Here is a 19,744-nt window from a genome sequence, read left to right as displayed (position 1 = left end):
AATTGTGTGCTAGTAGGAGCTTTAATGACTCCTGATACATCAACCCATGGCTTTGCTGCCGCCTTCAGGGGTATCACGGGGATGGCTGGAGGGCTCAGTGTGGTGGCTAAATACTGGGAAAGCTGCTCACAAGGTTTCTGAGTCAATAGAATTTCTTTTTAGTCCTCTAAAAAAAACTGCCTTTCATCCAATAAATACTTCCCTGTGAGGAGAATCATCAGGGATATTTACCTTTCAGCCAAGCCTATGGGGCAAAAAGATGTATTGAGGGAAAATTATGCACTTGAAGTTTCCTAGGGAATAGGCAAGCTTGCTCATAAAGCACTTCATTTAGCGCAAAATGGTTACATTATAGCGTCCTAGAGCTGGAAGGGACCCTTCTCTTTGGGTATAAAGATTTCTACAGAAGGCTGCAGAGACTGGAGTTTGCTTTGTTTATGGAAATCTGCTCCACCTCGCTCCTGAGAATTTCACGACGGTGGACCTTCCCTTTGCCAATAACTTCAGAGTCGAAGACTGGCGAATGTTTGCAAGTTTTGCGGAATGTTATGCAAATCTGGACTTGAACCCCTTTGAAGAGCTTCCGCCGCGGTTGAGGGCCGGTGCCTGCTCCCAGGACATCACTTCCCTGAGGCCTCAAACTGTTCTTTGAAAGGACGAGGGACACCAAGATACTAATCAGAGCAGTGACAAAGCAGCGGGAAAGTTCTGGCGTCTCAGTCTAGACCCAAGCATTGCAAACTGCTTGGCCTAAAAAAACACACTGAAGGCGACACATTTCTGTTTGGTAACATAGGAGAGGGCAGGTTGCCAAGTACTTGGCTGTGAATGTGGAATCCCTGCCCTTTGTCACTGTCCTTATACTGGATTAACCCTACAGCATCAGAAATGACACCTGAGATTCACTTAAGTCATTTTAATGTGAAGCTTTCTCTCGTGGCAGCGACTTTCTGCAAAACTGGCAAAGCAGCTTCCAGGGAGTCCTTTCAGGTATGTACACTGGCCTGTAGGTGGAAAGTGTAAGAAACCTTCCCCAAACCTTTCTACTGCAGAGTTATCTGCTGGGGAGAAAGATTAAAGTTAAACTAAACAGAACAAAAAATGCCTAAGTGTTGTTTGTTTTCCTGAAAGTAAAATTTGACTTATAATTAAAACACACTTTTTTTTTTTTTTTTTAAAGGAGGACCTTAGGGGCCTTTTTTTTTTTCCAGCTCATTCTTAGCCCAAAGCCTCATGACTCCTTTTTATCTTTGGGGGTGATATTGAAGAGTGGAATCCTTCATCATTAAACTGAAGGAACTTTACAGACCATTCAGTCCAACACCCCAGTTTGATGGGTAGGGAAGTGAAGTAATTAGCCCAGGGTCTCCTGGCAAACCAAAGCCTGGGTCACCCATCTCCGAGTCCCAGCATCTCCCAGTATCCTAACACTTCTGAAGAGTAGGCTCGCCACAAGAGAATTCCTCACTGAACTATGTACTTCTTGCTGTCTCTGCGAATGAAAAGCTCCGCTCCAAAACTTCAGCTACTAGAAATAAGGGAGTTAGACTTGTAGGCCCTAAATGCCATTGCCAGTTACAATAAGGTCTAGGAAGAAAACGTCCTCAAACATATTATCCTATTTGAGTGCCATTTCCCTGTGGAAGAAGTCTTGGTTCAACTGTGAATGCCAAAGATAGGTTACCAGGGTGTTTCTGGTTTGTTTCGTTTGTTTGCTCCTGTGATATCAGTTCTTAACTGGAACATGGGAGGTGAAAGGCAGGAAGAAAAGAAATGGGCATTTTTTTAAACCCTCTACTTTAAAACTGAAAGCTTTGAAAGGAGTAAGAGCTAGCCTTGCTGCAGACTTTCTCTATCCAAGCCATGGCTGGAGATGCCTGTAACCCTCAAACAGTCATTCCCATTTTACAGATGGGGAAATGACAGCAGAGAGAGGCAAAGGACTTGCCCAGGGTCATCTGATCGCAGGAAACAGCATTTCAGGTGACTTGTTCCAGAATTTGTGCTTCTAGTCACAGATGATGGGACTCTTCTCCAGACCTATTGAGAGGTATGGGTTCTGCCTTCAAGTTGGCTGCTTCCCCTTCGACAGTTCTGTGGGCTTTAGTTCCTTCCTGCTCTGCTGATTCAGGACCCCAGGAAGCCTGGCTTCCTGTCAAGATCATTTTGAGGGACTGCCAGCAGAAATGCAGACTCAGCAAAGCAGTGCTCACCACGGGAGAGGCTGCAAAAGGTCAGAGAGCCAGAGGCAAAGGCAGACCCACAGAAGTGCTTGTGCGCGCAAACATGCGCTGAAAATTACCTTCTAGGGGAGACAGGCAAAGGGGGTGGGTACAAGAACTGAAAAGCAACACCACACGGATGAACCTGGGGGAGACTATGCCGAGCGAAATAAGCCAGACACAGACTGACACTGCATGATCCCACTTATACACGGAACCTAAAAAAGTCACTCTTAGAACCAGAGGGTAGAATGGTGCTCGTCAGGGGCTGAGTGGGGAAAATGGGGAGATGTTGGGCAAAGGGCACAAACTTTCAGTATTTAATAAGTTGACTAAGTTCTAAAGATCTACTGTATGGCATGGTGACTATAGTTAATAATATGGTACGATATACTTGAAATTGGCTGAGAGAGTAGATCTTAACTGTTCTCACTCCCCATCCCTCCCCAAAAAGGTTAAAGTGATGAAGTATTAATTAACTTGATTATGGTAATCATTTCACAATGTATATGTATGTTAAGTCATCATGTAGTACACCTTAAGGAACTCGCTTTGTACAACCTAAAAGAAAAAAGCAAGAAACAGCAACTAGATAAGTTTGGGGATGCCAGAAATTCTTTAAAAGTCTATTTATTTCCTTGTAGAAAGAAATATTTCTGCCTTTATTAGGAAGGAGAAAAATATAGTCTTTGTTAAATCTATCCACTGAGTTTTAACTTTTTATTTATTTGTTTTTAAACTGGGATGAAATTCACGTAAGATAAAATTAACCAAAGTGCACAATTCAGCGGCATTTAGTACACATTCGTGATGTGCAACCCCCAACTCTAGTTCCAAACATTTTCATCACTCCAAAAGAAAACTCCATACCCATCAAACAATTGCTGCCTCTCCTTTCCTGCCCCCAACCCCTGGCAACAACAGAAACTCTTACATAGCGGCTTAATGAGTTTGGGGACTTTATCCCTCATGGATGGCAGGGAAGAGTGCATGACAGGACCGTAAAACTAGACTAAGGGCCTGCTTCTTCCATTCTGCCTTTGCTGGGGCTGGAAAGGAAAAATCCAGTGGTGGTTTTGGTGCAAAGATGCTGCTGCTTCTCCAGGGCAGACCGGTACCACGTGCCCACTCATATTGTCTCTTGCTGCAACCTGCACTTCTCGTCCCCCAGATTATTTCCCCCGACACCAAACAGTTTGGCCAGGGAACACTCCACAGAGCATCGAGGCTTAAAAAAAATAAGATAACATGATAAAAAAAGCCAAAACCTCAAATATATAACATACAGGGTTTGCAAACATTCAGCCCAATATTTTGTAACCTTTTCTGTTTTCTTTCGACCTTTTTAATTGTGAAATAGAACACACACACAAACATATGAAACAGAGATGGACAGCTCATTGTTTTATCACAAAGCAAAGATCCACATTCCGAAACATTACGTAAGGCAACTCAGAATGCTCACGTATGCTCCCTAACCTCCCTTTGGAGGTGACGTCAGGCCAGAATTTTATGGCAATCATCTCCTTGCTAAGCATGTATCTTTCAACACTATAGCTGAATTTTGCTTGCATTTTGAGTTTTGTATAAATGGACCACAGGGTATGGACTCTTCTGTTGTTCTGATGTTTCTGGCTCAGCATCCTTTGTGAGATTCATTCATGTTGTTGAATATAACAGTTGTTCATTCTTTTTCATGGCTGCGTAGTATGCCATTGTATGACTGTAGCAGTTTACTTATTTTTTTTATAGGTACACTTTTATATAGTTTCTTTTTACCAGCTTTATTGAGTTATAATTGACAGATAAAATTGTATATATTTAAGTTGTACAACATGATGATTTGATTGTTTACTTAATCTCCTGCTATGGCTAGCAGGTGTTACCCAACCTCCGGCTATCACAAATGCTGCTGCTATGAGCATCTTGTGCACGTCTTTCGATGTACAAGTTCACATATTGCTGTTGGGCATATTCCTAAAGTGAGATTGCTGGCTTAGAGCATAGGTTCATTTTAGCAGATGCTACCAAACAGTTTTCAAAGTGGTTAGACCGATCCAAACCTTCACCCAACTCTATCTGAGAGATTCCCTTGGTCCACATTCTTACTGCCAGTCTGCTTTGTCAATCTTTTGGATTTTAGCCATTCTGCTTGGCGTGTCATGCTATCTCATTATGATTTTAATTTGTATATCCCTGATTATCGCTGAGGTTGAACACTTTGAACATGTTAATTGTTCATTTGGATTTTTTTTTTATTGGGGGGGAATTGCCTGTTGAAGTCTTTTACCTACTTTGGGGTTGTTTGTTTTCCTTTTTATCTGTGGGAGTTGTTTATACATTCTGGATATGAGCCCTTTGTTATGTGTCGCAAATGTCTTCCTACTTGTGACCTGCCTTTGTGCTCCTTTTCTTTCTTTCTTTCATCAAAGTATATCATGACACGTTTACATGCACAGAAATTCTTAATTTTCATGCAGTTAAGTTTATTTATTTTCTTTTTGGTTAGTGGTTTTCATAGGCTGTTGAAGAAGTCTTTTCTATCCTCAGGTCAGGAAGACAGTCTTCAATATTGCCTTCTAGTTCTGAACTATCCAATATGGCAGCCACTTGTGGCCATTTAAATGAAAGTTAATTAAAATGAAATAAAATTTTAAAATATTCAGCCCTTCAGTTGCCTGTATTGAACAGCACAGATGAGAGAATATTTCCATTTTCTCTTGGTCTGTACTGATCTAGAAGCTTTATTGTCTTGTCTTTCATAGTTAGATCTACAATCCACCTGGAGTTAATTTTTGTTTATGGGGTGGGGTGGAGGTAAGGTTTCATGTTTTTCTGTAAGGGCATCCAACTGTCCTAGAACCATATAATGACAAAGACTTCCATCACTGGTCTGCAGTTTCACCTTTGATGTAAATCAAACATTCAGATAGGATCTGCTCGTCTCTGTGTTCTCTCTTCTTTGTATGTATTTGTACCCAAACCACATTGTCTTCATTTCTGTAGCTTTATAGTAAGTTTTAACATCTGGTAGAGCAAGTCCACCTACTTCCTGTTTCTTCAAGAGCGTCTTGATAATCCCTAGCCCTTTGCATCTCCTAATAAATTCCAGAATTGGTTTATCATTCTATTGTGTTTGTATCTTTTGGTCTATTTTATACTTTTTTATAACATTTGCTTTTGTCCTGACCATATATATATTGTATAGTATATAAAGTGTTTCTCCTCCAAATCTGTCAATCCTTGAATATAGTCCCACAGAATATTTGTTTACTTTCTGTTTTCAAAAACTTACTATGGGCAACACTCTTTGGAAATAAATGTGTTATATGAGCAAAAATATTGCAAGAAGATCAACATTTGGAGATTTTGATATGGTTGTATATAACCTATAGGGCATTTGCAGGTGAACTGACCTCTTGAAACGTTTTTGAGTCTTTAAACCCAGGAGTATGGTATGCAGGTCAGGGTGTCCAGAAACAGATGTTTAATGGAGTTTGGAGCACAGGAGTTTATGAGGGAAAAGGAAAGCAGCAGAATTGGGCAGAGGAAGAAATCAGATCCAGACCTGACAAAGCTCTGGCTACCCTGGTGTGTTTTGGAGCATTTATTGTTGTGAGAGTGTCCAGTGTTGGGCTGAAATGTCCATGCTGAGTCATGAAACCCAGGCTGCCCGGGAAGGGCCGGAAGAGAGTGACCCTAGGCAAAGCAGCACTCAGCAGCTGAGGCAGGCCCCCAGGAGCTGCACGTCCAGGCTCCGCATTCCCCACAGCTGGGCAGCGTGTCCTTCCCTGAAGGAGGACTGGGTGTGTCCGGCACTTTCAGGTCTACACAGCTCATTCTTAAGCTTCTTAATTTTCTCCTCCACCTTCTTTCCTGGCAATTCTGGGATTTCAACTTTTCTAATGGTGAGTTTGCACCCGAGACCCTTACCAGGATGTTGAATCCTGTATCCCAGGAGAGCACTGCCAAGTCAATAGACTCCTCTGAACCCACATTTATATTCTGGCCCCCTGGATCAAGCGCCCTTAGAATCCAGTCCCCGGCATACTGGCTAGGGCTTGCAGCACTTTTGTGGGATATAATCCCTCAGCATGTCCCTAGCTGCCACAGACTGTGACTGAAGCTAGCGATAGGCATAGTGACCAAGGAGGGGGAATTCCGAGGAACCCAGGCTCTTCTGCATGGTGTTCCAGCAAGAGGGAGTGCTAGCTCTTACTGGGGATTCGGGGATGATGGGCCACTTCTGCAGGCTCAGAAGGTCCACAGGAGTCCAGGAAGCCAAAACCTTCAGTGTCATTGCCCATATGTCTCTATCCCATCCAGGGCCTGACCGGCCTCTGCTGGGCGTTTAATCTTCATTGTCTTTGTCCCTAGCTTTCTCTGCCTTGTCGCTGCAGGAGACGAGAGCTTCATTTTATGCAACCAAGGAGGCCTCTGGTTTTCACACCTGGCTTTCAACTGCCCATTACCTTCAACTCTTTATCGCCTCTCTGTAGAGCATCGATGATGCATGTCAGTAGCCATCCAAACCGACCATCTCTGTAGCCACTATTTCCTCGTAAGTCTCCAGGGCCTGATACGCGACCTCTGCCAATGCTTTCACTTCGACCAGGACACCTTCCTCATGTGCCAACAGGACCAGCACCTTGTGCCAAGGGCTGTCTGAGTCCCACCCACCTACCATCAGTAAGGGAGACCTGCTGGCTGGCTCTGAACCCCATCTTATCACCTGCTTCCTCAGATCTCTCCTGAGCCAGCCGTCATGGGTGAGAGTCTTCAGAAGCAGAGGCAAAGACCGACTTTGAGGTGCAAGATGTTTATGAGGGCTCGACACTTGGGGAAGGGAGGGGAGGCAGCAAGGTCAGGCACAGCAAAGGGTCAAACAGCAATGCTGGCCCCATGACACTCTGTCAGTGCGGCAGGGAGTGGCCAAGAGCTTTGGAATAGCGTGCATTAGCTGAAAATGACCCTAAGTATGTCCCTGTCCCGTGTGTGTCACTGGATGTATGCTGCTCTCAGGCAAGGCAGCTCTCTGCAGCTGGAGGCTGCGTGCAGGCCGCATCCGCATGGCTGAGCAGAAAGCTCTTTCTTGAAGGGCATCTAGATGACAGCTCCATGTCTGCCACACATGATGCCTCTCATTTATGTCGATTTCCACAACGGTTAGTTCTGCATAGAGTTCTGGTACACATTCCAACAGATACCTTCCTATGTATTCACTATTTTACCACTGTTGTAAGATTTTTTTTTTTTTGGTGATTCCCCGTTATTTAAAAAAAAAATTTTTAACTATAGTTGATTTACAATATTGTGTTAGTTTTCAGTGTACAGCAAAGTGATTCAGCCATATATACATATATATATATTCTTTTTCAGACTCTTTTCCATTACAGGTTATTACAAGATATTGAATATAGTTCCCTGTGCTCTACAGTGAATCCTTGCTGTTTATCTATTTTACATATAGTAGTGTGTATCTGTTAATCTCATACCCCTAATTTATCCCTCGCCCCCTTCCCCTTTGGTGACCATAAGTTTGTTTTCTATGCCTGCGAGTCTGTTTCTGTTTTGTAAATAAGTTCATTTGTATTATCTTTTTTTAGATTCCATATATAAGTGAGATCATATAATATTTACCTTTCTCTGACTTACTTCACTTAGTATGATAATCTCTAGGTCCATCCATGTTGCTGCAATGGCATTACTTCATTCTTTAATGGCTGAGTAATATTCCATTCATCTGTCGATGGACATTTAGGTTGCTTCCATGTCTTGGCTATCGTAAATAGTGCTGCTATGAACATTGGTGTGCATGTATATCTTTTTAAACTTTTTATATTCTACCTGATTATTGTTTTATATAGTATATACTAGTATGTAGAAATACATTTTAATATTGATATTAGTAACCTTACCTCATTTGTCAATTCTAATTGTATACTTGTGGATTTTTAAACATATGTATCAGGTCATCTTGTAAACAGTGTTTCTTCTTTTTCAAACATATACCTTTTACTTTTTTCTTGTACTGCTTTCTGCACTGGCTTGGTCCTCCATCATGATGGTAAATAGAAGTGGTCAGAGCAGGCATCGTTGTTGCCAGTTCAAAGGGAGAGCTTTCAACATTTCACTACCTGGTATGATGCTTGTAGGTTTCTGCACTATTTGGTGTGTTTGTTGAAAATTCTGCACACACTTCATCAAGCTCAGAAAATTCCTTTTTATTCCTACTTTGCTAGTACATACATTACAAAAAATCATAAATAGTGCTGAATTTTATTCAACATTTTTTTCTGACTGATTTTTGAATGTTAAACTAAACTGACATTCATAGAAAAGCCCACCTTGGTTGTGATGTATATTAACGTCTTTACATATTGCTGGATTCATTCTGCTGATCATTTGTGTAGTTTTACATTAAAGTTTATGAGTGAGATTAGCCTGTTAATTTTCTTTTTGGTAATGTCTTTGTTAGGTTTTGGTATCAAGGTTGTGCGGACCTCATGGAACGGTTAGAGATTATTTCCTTTTTCTATTCTTTGAAGGAAAATTAGATTGGTGCTAGTTTTTCCTTAAATATAACTCAGTGAACTCACTGATGAAGCTGTCTGGGCCTGGAGTTTCCTTTGCAGGAAGATTTTAAATTATAGACCTAATTTAAAATAGTAGATATAAGACTAGTCCGGTTTTATATTTCTAATTGTGCCAGTTTGGAAAATTGTATTTTCAAGGAACTTCTCTATTTCAATCAAATTTTCAGACTTATTGGCATACAGCTGTTCATAACGTTATCTCAGTGTCTTTTTAATGATTGAAAAATCTGTAGAAATGTTCCCTTTTTCATTTTTTGGCATTATCTGTGCTTTAATTAGTCCCAGGAGGAGTTTATTAATTTCATTAGTCTTTTCAAAGAATTAACTTTTGACTGTTTCCATTTATTTGCACTTTCTTTGTGCTTAAAGAAATCTCTCAGAAGAATACTTTGCTTATACTTTTTTTTTTAAGCTTCCTTTATATCTTCAGAAAGGAAACTAACATTTTTTTAATTTAATTTTTTTTTTTTGCGGTACGCGGGCCTCTCACTGTTGCGGCCTCTCCCGTTGTGGAGCACAGGCTCCAGACGTGCAGGCTCAGCGCCCATGGCTCATGGGCCCAGCGGCTCCGCGACACGTGGGATCCTCCTGGACCGGGGCATGAACCCGTGTCCCCTGCATCGGCAGGTGGACTCTCAACCACGTGCCACCAGGGAAGCCTTTAATTATTCTTTTTTTTTAATGTATTTATTTTATTTTATTTTTGGCTGTGCTGTGTCTTCGTTGCTGAGCGTGGGCTTTCTCTACTTCTGGTGAGCGGGGGCTACTCTTTGTTGCGGTGCACAGGCTTCTCACTGAGGTGGCCTCTCTTGTTGTGGAGCACCGGCTCTAGTCGTGCGGGCTCAGTAGCTGTGGCTCGCGGGCTCTAGAATGCAGGCTCAGTAGTCGTGGCACACGGGCTTAGTTGCTCCGCGGCATGTGGGATCTTCCTGGGCCAGGGCTCGAACCCGTGTCCCCTGCACTGGCAGGCAGATTCTTAACCACTGCGCCACCAGGGAAGCCCCTACTTTGCTTATTCTTATTTCAGGCTCATTTTTTATTACATGCTTTTAAAAACTTTCCATGTTCACATGGCTCTAGCTACATCTTAATTCTGGGATGTAATATTTTCCAAAACTTCCAGTGTAAAATATTTTCTAGTTCCCACTGTGATTTTCTAAATCCATGAGTTATTTAGGAGTATATAGAATTTTCAAATATGTAGATATTTTTTACTTTTTTTCTTGTTTTCTATCTTAACTGCATCACTGTCTGAGAATGTACTCTGTATGATTTAGAGCATTTGAATTTGTTGAGACTTGCTATATGGCCCAGCATTTTCAGAAACATTCCATGTAGACTTGAGAATTTGTGATCTGCAGTTGTGGGTGCAGTATTCTCTATATATCTATTAGGTAAGGTCTGCTTATCCAGTTGTTCAGATCTATTTCTCACTAGCCCTCCATCTGCTCGTTTTAACAGTTACTGATATATGCATCTTCCACTATATTTGTAGATTTGTCTCTACCTTCTTGCAATTCTGTCCATGGTTTTGCTTTCTATATTTTGAGGCTATGTGTATTAGGCACACACAAGTTCAGAACTGTTATGTCTCCTTGGTGAATGAAACATACCATCATTATGAAGCAACCCTCTTTACTCCAGTCGTGCTTTTTTGCCATAATGCCTACTTTCTTTTGGTAGTTTTTGCATGGTTTGTCGTTTTAAATTTTTGTTCTTCTTTCAAAAATTGTGGTACAATGTACATACAATTTACTGTCTTAACCATTAAAATTTTTAAAAATTGCGGTAAAAATTCTGTTAACATGAAGTTGACCATTTTCGTCACTTTAAAGTGTACAGTAAAGTCATTTACATTGTTCTGCAACTCATCTCCAGAAGTCTTTTCATCCTACCACACTGAAGACGCTATATGTGTATCCAGTTAACAACTCCCCATCCTTCCTCCCCACCCGCTGCTTGGCAATCACCCTTCCTACTCTGTAAGAACTTGTCTACTGTAGATGCCCTCATACAAATACAATCAGACGGTAATTTGTTTCTTGCTGCTGGTTTATTTCATATAGCACAATGTTGTCAAGGTTCATCTATGTTGTAGCATGTGTAGCATTTCCTCCCTTTTTAAGGCTGAGTAATATTCCATTGTGTGTATATACCACATTAAAAAAAAATCTATTCATCTGTTGATGGACACTTGGGTTGCTCCCACCTTTTTGCGATTGTGAATAATGCTGCTATGAACATGAGTATATAATATTTGTTTGAGTCCTTGCTTTCAATTCTTTTGGGTATATACCCAGAAGTGGAAGTGCTGGGTCATATGGTCACTCTGTTTAATTTTTTGAGAAACTGCCATAATGTTTTCCATAGTGGTCGCACCATTTTACATTCCTACCAGCAATGCACAAGTATTTTAATTTCACTACATCTTTGCCAACACTCGTTATTTTCTGTTTTTTGTTTTTGTTTTGATAACAGTTGTCTTAATGTGTGCGAGGTGATACTCTGGACTTAAGTTGCTGTCAAAAGCAAAGGACCTTAGGGCACAAGGACCCCAAATCTCAGAATCACCTCCCTGTTCTGTCTACCCCTGATAGTTTTCACTTTTGTTAACCTGCCAGATGTTTCCAAGCAGATGTTTTGAGGAATACGTTGTCTATTTTGTTTTAGTAGTACTTAGTGGGAGGGTTAGTCTGAATTATCTGGACCACCATCACTTCTTTTCTGTATTTCAAGAAGAAATGAAGTGGGCCTTAAAGGTAGAAGGAGAGTAGGAGTCCACGGATTTAATATTTCTTCATTTTTTAACCCACGTTATTTCCCACGTCTATATTTTAAGTAACCTGGAGTAGATATCCTGGCTGAGTACTCGCAGTAGCTCAAATTAACAGGCAGTGAATTTTTTTTTTTTTTTTAGATTAAGTGGGAATAAAAAGAGAAGAAAATCCATGGAAGAAAAAGGAGTGGAAGAAGAAGGGGAGAGAGAAGGAGGACCTAGAGGGATAGAGATGGAGAAGGCAGAAAAGTGGGAAGAAGAAAAGAGAAAGATGAAGCGGGGAGAACAGAATTAAAGGAAGCTCCATTTAGCTTTACCAAGACCTGTAGCCAGTACTTCTGTAGAAATCCAGAGTTACTACTCGTTTAACAAGCAAACAAACAAAAAATTCCTTTCACATTGTCCTTTCCTTGCCAACCATTCACTTATTTTCATGACTGGTCATGGAAAAGGAAATTAATTCATTCACTCAACAAATATTTATTAGGTACCCACTATATGCCAAGCTCTGTTCTGGGCACTGAGGATAAACAAATGAACAAAACCTACACAAGCCCTTGCCCTTACCGAGCTTCTGTTCTAGTGGGCCACTGTATCCAAGGTACAGTGATTGAGGTGCTAAATGCTATAACAAACAGATCACAATTTCTCAGCAGGTTAACATAAGGTCTGTTGTCTGCTCAGCTGAGAGTCCTTGCATGTATTTTTGGTCACGCAGATCTGCCCTGCTCATTCAGAGTCACACTTCTGCTTCACGTCTATTGGCAAGAACTAGTCACATGGCCCCAAAGGCAAGGGCATGGCTGGGAAATGTAGTTCCCAGTAACAAACACAAGTCTTTGGTGATAGCAAACTGATTCTTCACATGGAAAGATACAGACAAGAAACTGAATAACAAATTATTTATTACTTTAGGAGGTGATAAATGCTATGAGAAAAATGCAGGAAAGAAATAAGAGTGTCTGGGAGGGGGGAGTATTGAAATTTTAAGTAGACTGGCAAGAGATGGGCTCACTGGGCTGAGCAAAGCTTGAAGGAAGCAGAGGAGTGAACCATGTGAATACAGGGGAGACGGTGGTACTGGAAGAGGAAACACTCAAAAAGGAGCCCATTATGGCTGAAACAGAGCCAGCGGAGAGAGGCAGGAGATGAGGTCAAACAAATCAGAGGCAAATCGTGTGGGACTCTAGTTTCATCCTCTGAATGAGATGAGAAGAAATCAGATGGGCGTGAGCAGAGGAGAGCTAGGATTCAATCTGCACTTTATCGAGACCAGTGTGGTGGCTATGTTGGGAATACACTGAATGGGGGCAAAGCGAAGGAGATAAAAGTGCATGGGACCAGAGTGGCAACAATGGAGGTGATGAGAGATGTCAGTTGCTAGATACATTTTGAAGGCAAAGCAGGATTTGTAGATGGATTGAAGATGGAGTTTGAGAGAAAGACAGGAGTGACTGTGGCCTGAGCAATTAAGAGATGGAGCCAGGGAACACCATGGTGGAGCACGTTTGTGAGGGGGGGGAGTCAAGAACTCACCTCTGGACATGTTGAGCTTGCGACGTCCATATGAGTTTCACATGGAGACGCTAAGAAGCTGCTGGATTAGGGTCTGAAGCTCAGGAGAAAGCCCTGGGCTTGAGCTACAGGTTCAGAGTCCTTTCTCAGGGTAAAGACGCTATTCAAAGCCTTGAGACCGAAAGAGAAGGGCAGGCAGTGTAGTTGAAAAAGAGAGACCCAAGGACTGAGCCTTAGTTCTGGGCAGAATAAGATGTAGCCATTGCTGGGGATGGGGAGAAAAAGAGTGAGGGAAGGAAGCGGGCGTGAGTGGGGAATTATTTGGGGCTGTGGTTCATCAGATCAGAATCAGAATGGAGCACCATTAAATGGTGACCAAGGGGTCTGTTTTCCCCCAACGCTGCTCCTACCTGCCTGCCTCTAGCTGTGTACAATCCCAGTGGTCTGATGATGGGCAGGGCCCTCAGCTGCTCATTCCATGCTTCTGCTCTCTTTCACCACCACCCCTTGCTCTCATAAAGGTTTGGTCATTCATTCAACAATTCTTTGCTGAATGCCTATATATGTGCCGGGCCCTGAGTGAACAAGCTAGACAAGGCCTGTGCCCTTACGGAGCTTATACTCCAAGGGGGCCGGGGCAGATAATAAACAATCAACAGATAGACAAACAAGAACATTCCTAATCCAGGGTAAAAGAACAGAGAATGCCCTGCTTTGGTGAAGGGGATCATGAAAATTCTCTTCCAGGAGGGGACATCTGAGCTGAGACCTGAGTGCTAAAAGGATGACGGCCATCAGATCTGGGGGTCAAGGATCTGGCTGGAGGGAGGCTTGCAGTGCTGCAGGGGACTGTTGAAGGCCAGTGTGCTGATCATGGCGAGGGGCCCCCTCACACAGGACCTCGTAGGCTATGGTTAAGAATTTGATTTTATTCTAAGTGTGGCGAGGACACCTCCCGTGGGTTTAAGCAGAGGACTCACGTGACATTTCGCAGACCTCACTGGGTTGGTCAGATGGAGAGCAGACAGTAGGGGGCAGAGTGGAGGCAGCGAAAGGAGTTAGGAGGGTTTTCTAGCTGAGGCCACAGGTGGCATCTTGCACTAGGATGGGCCAGGATGCACGTTGTATTGGACGAAAGGGTGGGTCTGGCAATCACATATATCAAGCTCTTCTCTGGGTCCAGGCCTATGCAAGGCCAAGAAAAGCACCTACTAAAGAAACGTCGGCGAGGTACAGTCCTTGCCGTCAGCTTATTGAGTGCTGAATTACAGGAAACTCAGACCACACATATTAAGGTGCCGGGTAAACACAAAGCAACCAATAAGTCAGTGCATAGGAGTGGCTGACTAGGTGCAGAAGGGGGACTGGAAACAGTAACTGGCTACCGCGTAAAGAAGAGACTTTGGAGCCTTCACCAGACGGGCGGGGCGGCTCATTTTCCAGCGGGCAGCGGCAGAGGGTCGCGAGCAGCGCTGCCTCCCCGCCCCCAGCCCACGGCCCCGCATGGCGGCGGGGCCTGGATTGTCCAAGAACTTGGCTCCGGGCTCCAGTTTCCCAACTCACTCGGAGCTCAGAGAATTGGTGACTCAGGCGAGGGCCCTCCCGGCACGCTGCGTTCTCAGCAGGCCTGCAGTGACTCACCACCTCGCTCCCTCCCTCACTGCTGACCCCGGGCCAATCCCTTAATGAGTCTACACCCCACTCTTCTCACTTGGCCGGGACAATTGCCTGGTGGAGTTTTTAGCTCCCCGGGGGCAGGGCTTCTGTCAGCAACCGTCCAGGTTCCTCGAGAGAGGCTTCTCGTAGGGTCTGGAGGAGCATAAAACCCTTGGGTGGACCCGAAGGTCCCAGGCCCTCCCTGTGCACCGAAGGAGGGCTTTAATGCCTGTGCATTCTTCTAATTTCAGAGCCTTTCAACAGCATTTTATACCGAATACAATTTCGCAAGTCTTGGTGTCCTGGAGGAATTTTCCCTTGGACACCTCTTGGTCAAAATTTGCTTGGGGGAAACAAAAAAGCAACCAGAGTAGGCCCCCAAAGTCTGCAAAGCAGAGACCAGTGGCAATGGGAGGTGAGAGTTCGGCGGACTGACCAACGGGCCCCGGAGCAAGGGGACCACCGCGCGAGGGCGCGGGCGGATGCTCTGCTCGCCCGCGCAATCGAAAACGGGCGGCGAGTATCGCGAGAGGGCTCAGCTCCCCTGCAGCGAGCCCTCCGGCAGGAGCAGAGGCCCAGGCGACGGGCGTGGGCTGCGGGGTCGCTCGCTTGGTTCCCCGGCTAGCATCTCGGCGCCCCTACTTCCAGCGCGCCCCGTCGCAGCCAGGCGACCTGAGCGTCCCCCAACCAGCCTTGGGCCGGAGTGCTGCCCGCGGTCCTTCGCTCGCCCGGCCGCCAGCGCTCGCCGCCCGGCTGGGACCCGGCAGGTGGACTGCGGCGGGCGCACCCTCCTTCCGGCCCCGGCCCCTCTCCCGGACCCTCCCTCGAGCCCTGGCGCGCCTCTGCTCCCCGGCCAGAGCTCGCAATCTGCGCCCCCGAGTTACCTGCCTCGGGAAGTCCCAGTTCGCAAGCAGCCCGGACTGTAAAAGGGTGGATTCGGCAGAGCCCAAAACCACATTCCTAGGGGAGGGGTGGGGTCCCCATCTAGAGGGTCGCGGATCGCATTACCGGCCGAGGGGAGGAGACAGCGGAAGGGAGAGTCAACAGGGGTAAAAGTTGCTTTTCGCTTAGTACTCCCCTCCCCCTCCCTAACGCGCTACGATGCCGGTTGGCTCGGGGACCCAGTGTCCGCCCAGGTTCCGGAGCCCGACGGCCCCAGAACGGTTTGGCAGGACAGAGGCATCTTTACATCCGCGGATGCGGCAGTCAGAGCGCCGGTTGGTTTGCAGGGCTGCCGGGCTCCGGGGCCCCGAGGGCGACCCCCGGCTGCCCGGGGGCGGGAAGCAGAAGCCCGCCTCCGGGCACCGAAGATCTAGAGCAATAACAGACGCATAAATAAATCAATGAGCAGCTCTTTGCTGCCAGCAGCAGGGAAACCTCGGGCTGATTAAATGCAGACGTGGGGTGTCTGCCAGGACAGGAGGGCGGCGGGGTACAAGGAACCGGCGTGGAGGCGAAGGGTGGGGGGAAGGGAGGCCGGGGCAGGAGCGACGGGAAAGACCCAAAGCCACGTTTTTAAACATGGAGGGGGGGAATTTTAAAGGCAAACAGTACGGGGGAGGGAGGAGGGCCGGGCTGCGGGCCCCTGGGCCTCCCAGCCACCCGGGGCAACTTTCCGGGCGGGAGGTGCGGCCCGAGGGGCGGCGCCGGCGGCGGGAGGCGGGAGTCCGAGGCCGAGCGAGGGGGGGAGTCACTTTAAAGGCTCTTTCTTACCCATAATGCTTTGTGGGGACGTTGACAAGTGGATCCAAGATGGCGTAGAAAGTAATGACAGGTAAGTCCTGACTTCCCCCTTCTCTGCTGCTGGGACCGCTCCGCGAGCTGCCGGAGCCCTCCGGAGAGGGGACCGGACTCCCCTCCGGTCCTCCGAGTCCCGGGAAGGGCGGCCCCGGGGCGGGCCTGGGGCCCAGACGGCCCGCGGCGGGGCCTGGGAAGCGGGGCTCTTCGAGGCGAGGCCCGGACGCTGGGGCTGTTTACAGCTTCTTCCCCTCCCTGGCCCCCTTCCCCTCCGCTGGGGGCCGCGGAGCCCTCGGCCCAGGCCGTGGAGGGGGCCTCGCAGACCCCGGCCGCGAGCCTGAGGGAGGTTTGTCCAGCCCACGGCACTCCGGGAGGGGGAGTCGAGCCGCCTTGCACGCTCGCCTCCTCCGGGTCGCGGCTGGGGGTGGGGAGCGTGCAGGCCTCCCACGCCCCGCTCGATTGCCCCCTCTGGGCTCGGACTTCCCCGCGGGGTGGGGCGGGGGCCGGAGGGTGGGCGCGGGGAAAAGTGGGTCAGGGGTGCACCCCTCCCTCCCCCGCCGAGGGCTGTTGCCTGAGCTTTACTTTCTTTACCCCCTTTCTCCGCCCCCTCCTCGGAAATTCTCATTGGCCCACAAGCACATCAACAAAAATAAAAACAGAGGATCCTTTCCTGGAGATTCCTTCAAGACTTCCCTTTTCTTGAGCTAAGGGACCGCAGTTTTATCTAAGGAACTTTGATTGCTCTCCCCCCAAATTATTTGAGGCTTCTGCACCCTCCCCTTTGCTGAGGATTCTCCAGCCAGGGTTGGAAATCAGGGTCTTAGGATTCTTCTTGGATTGAGACCCTCAGGTTTTGTTTGAAACTCAAAATTGTTGTTCCTTCACCCTCACCACTTACACTTTTCAGGCAAATCGTTCATAGATGTGGAACTCCAGAGACAGTGGATTCCTGGAGTTGGGCGGGGGGAGGGGGAGGAAGGCGTCGTCCTGGCTAGTTGTTAATTTTGCCCTCTTAAACTCTTATGAATGGATTTCTTCTCCTTCATCTCTTCTTTTTTCTCCTTTTTTTTCATTTCATGTTTTGAAAGTAAGGTCAGTCAGATATGACATTTTTATGTTTGGATTTTAAGAGCACTTTATAATTATTCTTTTATCACACAGAGAGGAAATGTTTTTGTTTTAAAGTAAAGCAAACAGACTCATTTACAAAGCTGCATACTGTATACCATTTTGGTAACTTTTTCCATTTGAAATTTATATGCCCTTTCACTTCAGGCTGATAGAATGTTTGCTACTGATCATGTCTCTTACTGGTGTTGTATAGACACATTATACTTTTCTGTTTATCTCAGGAATTGGATGAAGTAATTGATCACTAAAGAACTACAGTGCTGGTGAGATGTGTAAGGTGAGACTGCAGTTAAAAATGATTTACCTTTTTTCCTTCTTTATTTTAATCAAGTCATGAGGGTGAGACTGAAACTAAGTAATTTGATGGGGCCATCTTTATTTCCAAATCACTCACTCAGTCAAATGGGAGTAGAGGCAGGGCTAGATTTGGAAAGGACAACTGTGTCAAGTATACCAAACTTTTCAGCTACTGGAGCTTATCCAGAGCCAAGTGTTATTTGCAGCCATCCTTGATTAGTATCTTCACCAGGGGTAATTATAGTTTGCCTATTTAAATTCCCTTGTGTAACTTTAATTGAATGTCTTAATTTTATCTGTGCTTTGGTGTCCATCACTTAGTCTGCATTGAGTGTTAGTGATTGTGTATGTGGATTTTGTATGTCTGCAGTTTGTGGGACTCGTGTAAAGTACACCCTTTCCATTGGAAAGCGTTATTTCAGGCACATCCTGCTTTTATTTTCTGAAAAATGGAACAGTGCTTGTCTCATAATTATTTGGAAATAAAAATGATAGTGTTGCATTTTGGTTATAGGTTATTAGGGATGAGACTGGCTTGTCATTATCTTCTGGTCACATGTAGTGTGTGAATTCAGAGTGTTGCTTTATTTAATCTAACTTATAAGGCTTTGGATTTATAGAACATTATTAATATAGTGTCAATGAACAGTCAGTATTCTGTACTGGTGAGAAGGAGAGTGGTTTGCTAATTTTACATTCTTCACAAGCAATTTTCTCAACTTTAAAAATATATCTTTTTATTTATTTTTTATTTTAGTCATCGTAGATGTACTATACTACAGTGTGTGTGAGTGTGTCTGTAAAATATTTTACTATGGTTTATTGAGAAAATGTAAGTTGTTATGGTAGATTGGTTACTGCAGCGTTTTTTTTTTTTTCCTTTAACACATCTGGGTAGCCTTTGAATTTTGAAGTCCACTCACAAAGTTTTCATCTCTATCACACATCTGTTTAAGAAGAGTAAGCTGTGCTTTATTTTATTCCAGATTGAGGCATACAATTGACATTTTTGCCTTAAAAAAAAAACTTGGGAGAGGAAGGTGGACATAAACCAAGATCTTTTTGTAAGTGCACACACCACATTTGCTTGTGTTTGAAACTCAGAAGTGCTTGTGTGTATTACATTTATTTTTATTCTTAGCAGAGCAAATATGGATTTTAAAATTTATTTATTTTCAGCTTACAGATGGAGGCATATTCATGCCTTAGACCTCCCAAACTGTACCTTTTATCTTTTTTTTTTTAATACATATTACTTTGTGGAAAGAACCAATGATCTACTTTTGGGCCTATGGAGATGTTTGTTTATAATCCAAAAGGGAATATTTAGAAATAGGTAATCTTGTGTGGCTAGTGTTGTTTGGCCTGAGCTGTGTCAAGACATTTTCCACAATTTTCACACATGTAGACCATGTGAAGTGTTAGTATTCACTTCAAAGTGAAGTTGGTGGTTGGCCACCGAACAGGTTGTCACACGAAGCATTCTAAAATGGGAAATGCCATAGTATTGAAGTTTGTGGTGAAGCGGGGTCTGTGTCTTTGAGCTGAATGAAGACACAGCTTTTTTAGTCTGTCCTTTTGGCTGGGAAGCTGGGACACTATTTTTAGGTAAGGCGGGAGTTTTGGGGAGTCAGTAAGTGCCTCTGTCAGCTGGTGTGCTTGATTTTTGCAGTTGTTAGCAAGAAGTTTCATTTCTAATACCATAAGTATTCAATCTACATTGTTTTAAAGTCTGTATACATTTATGGACAGTCCAGTGTTTTACTGGAGAAGGGAGTGATGCCAAAATAACAGGGGAAATCATTCCTACTTGC

At 44.8% G+C, this 19,744-nt stretch overlaps 1 protein-coding gene and 1 long non-coding RNA gene across 8 annotated transcripts in view; one reads left to right on the top strand and one right to left on the bottom strand.

The window, feature by feature from the left end:
* Window positions 1-15,828, bottom strand: part of LOC137212425 (uncharacterized) — a 31,458-nt gene extending 15,630 nt beyond the window's left edge. Inside the window, exon 1 of the long non-coding RNA XR_010937510.1 lies at window positions 15,650-15,828. This is a non-coding gene — a long non-coding RNA (uncharacterized lncRNA). The remainder of the gene's footprint in view (window positions 1-15,649) is intronic.
* A 597-nt stretch (window positions 15,829-16,425) lies between these two features.
* The window catches only part of HELZ (helicase with zinc finger), a 155,349-nt gene continuing 152,030 nt past the window's right edge, over window positions 16,426-19,744 (top strand). For 5 of the 7 annotated variants that reach the window (XM_067715447.1, XM_067715449.1, XM_067715443.1 and 2 more), the window contains exons 1-2: window positions 16,426-16,539; window positions 17,855-17,910. The gene's annotated coding sequence lies outside the window, so the exon portion shown is untranslated. Of the gene's footprint in view, window positions 16,540-17,854; window positions 17,911-18,916; window positions 18,995-19,744 lie in introns of all 7 variants that reach the window. The other 2 variants (XM_067715445.1, XM_067715446.1) reach the window with 2 other exon arrangements.

This window comes from Pseudorca crassidens, chromosome 19 (genome assembly GCF_039906515.1).
Source record: "Pseudorca crassidens isolate mPseCra1 chromosome 19, mPseCra1.hap1, whole genome shotgun sequence".
Taxonomy (NCBI): Eukaryota; Metazoa; Chordata; class Mammalia; order Artiodactyla; family Delphinidae; genus Pseudorca; species Pseudorca crassidens.
The sequence above is the reverse complement of the archived record's forward strand: the minus strand, read 5'-3'. Positions and strand labels throughout refer to the sequence as shown.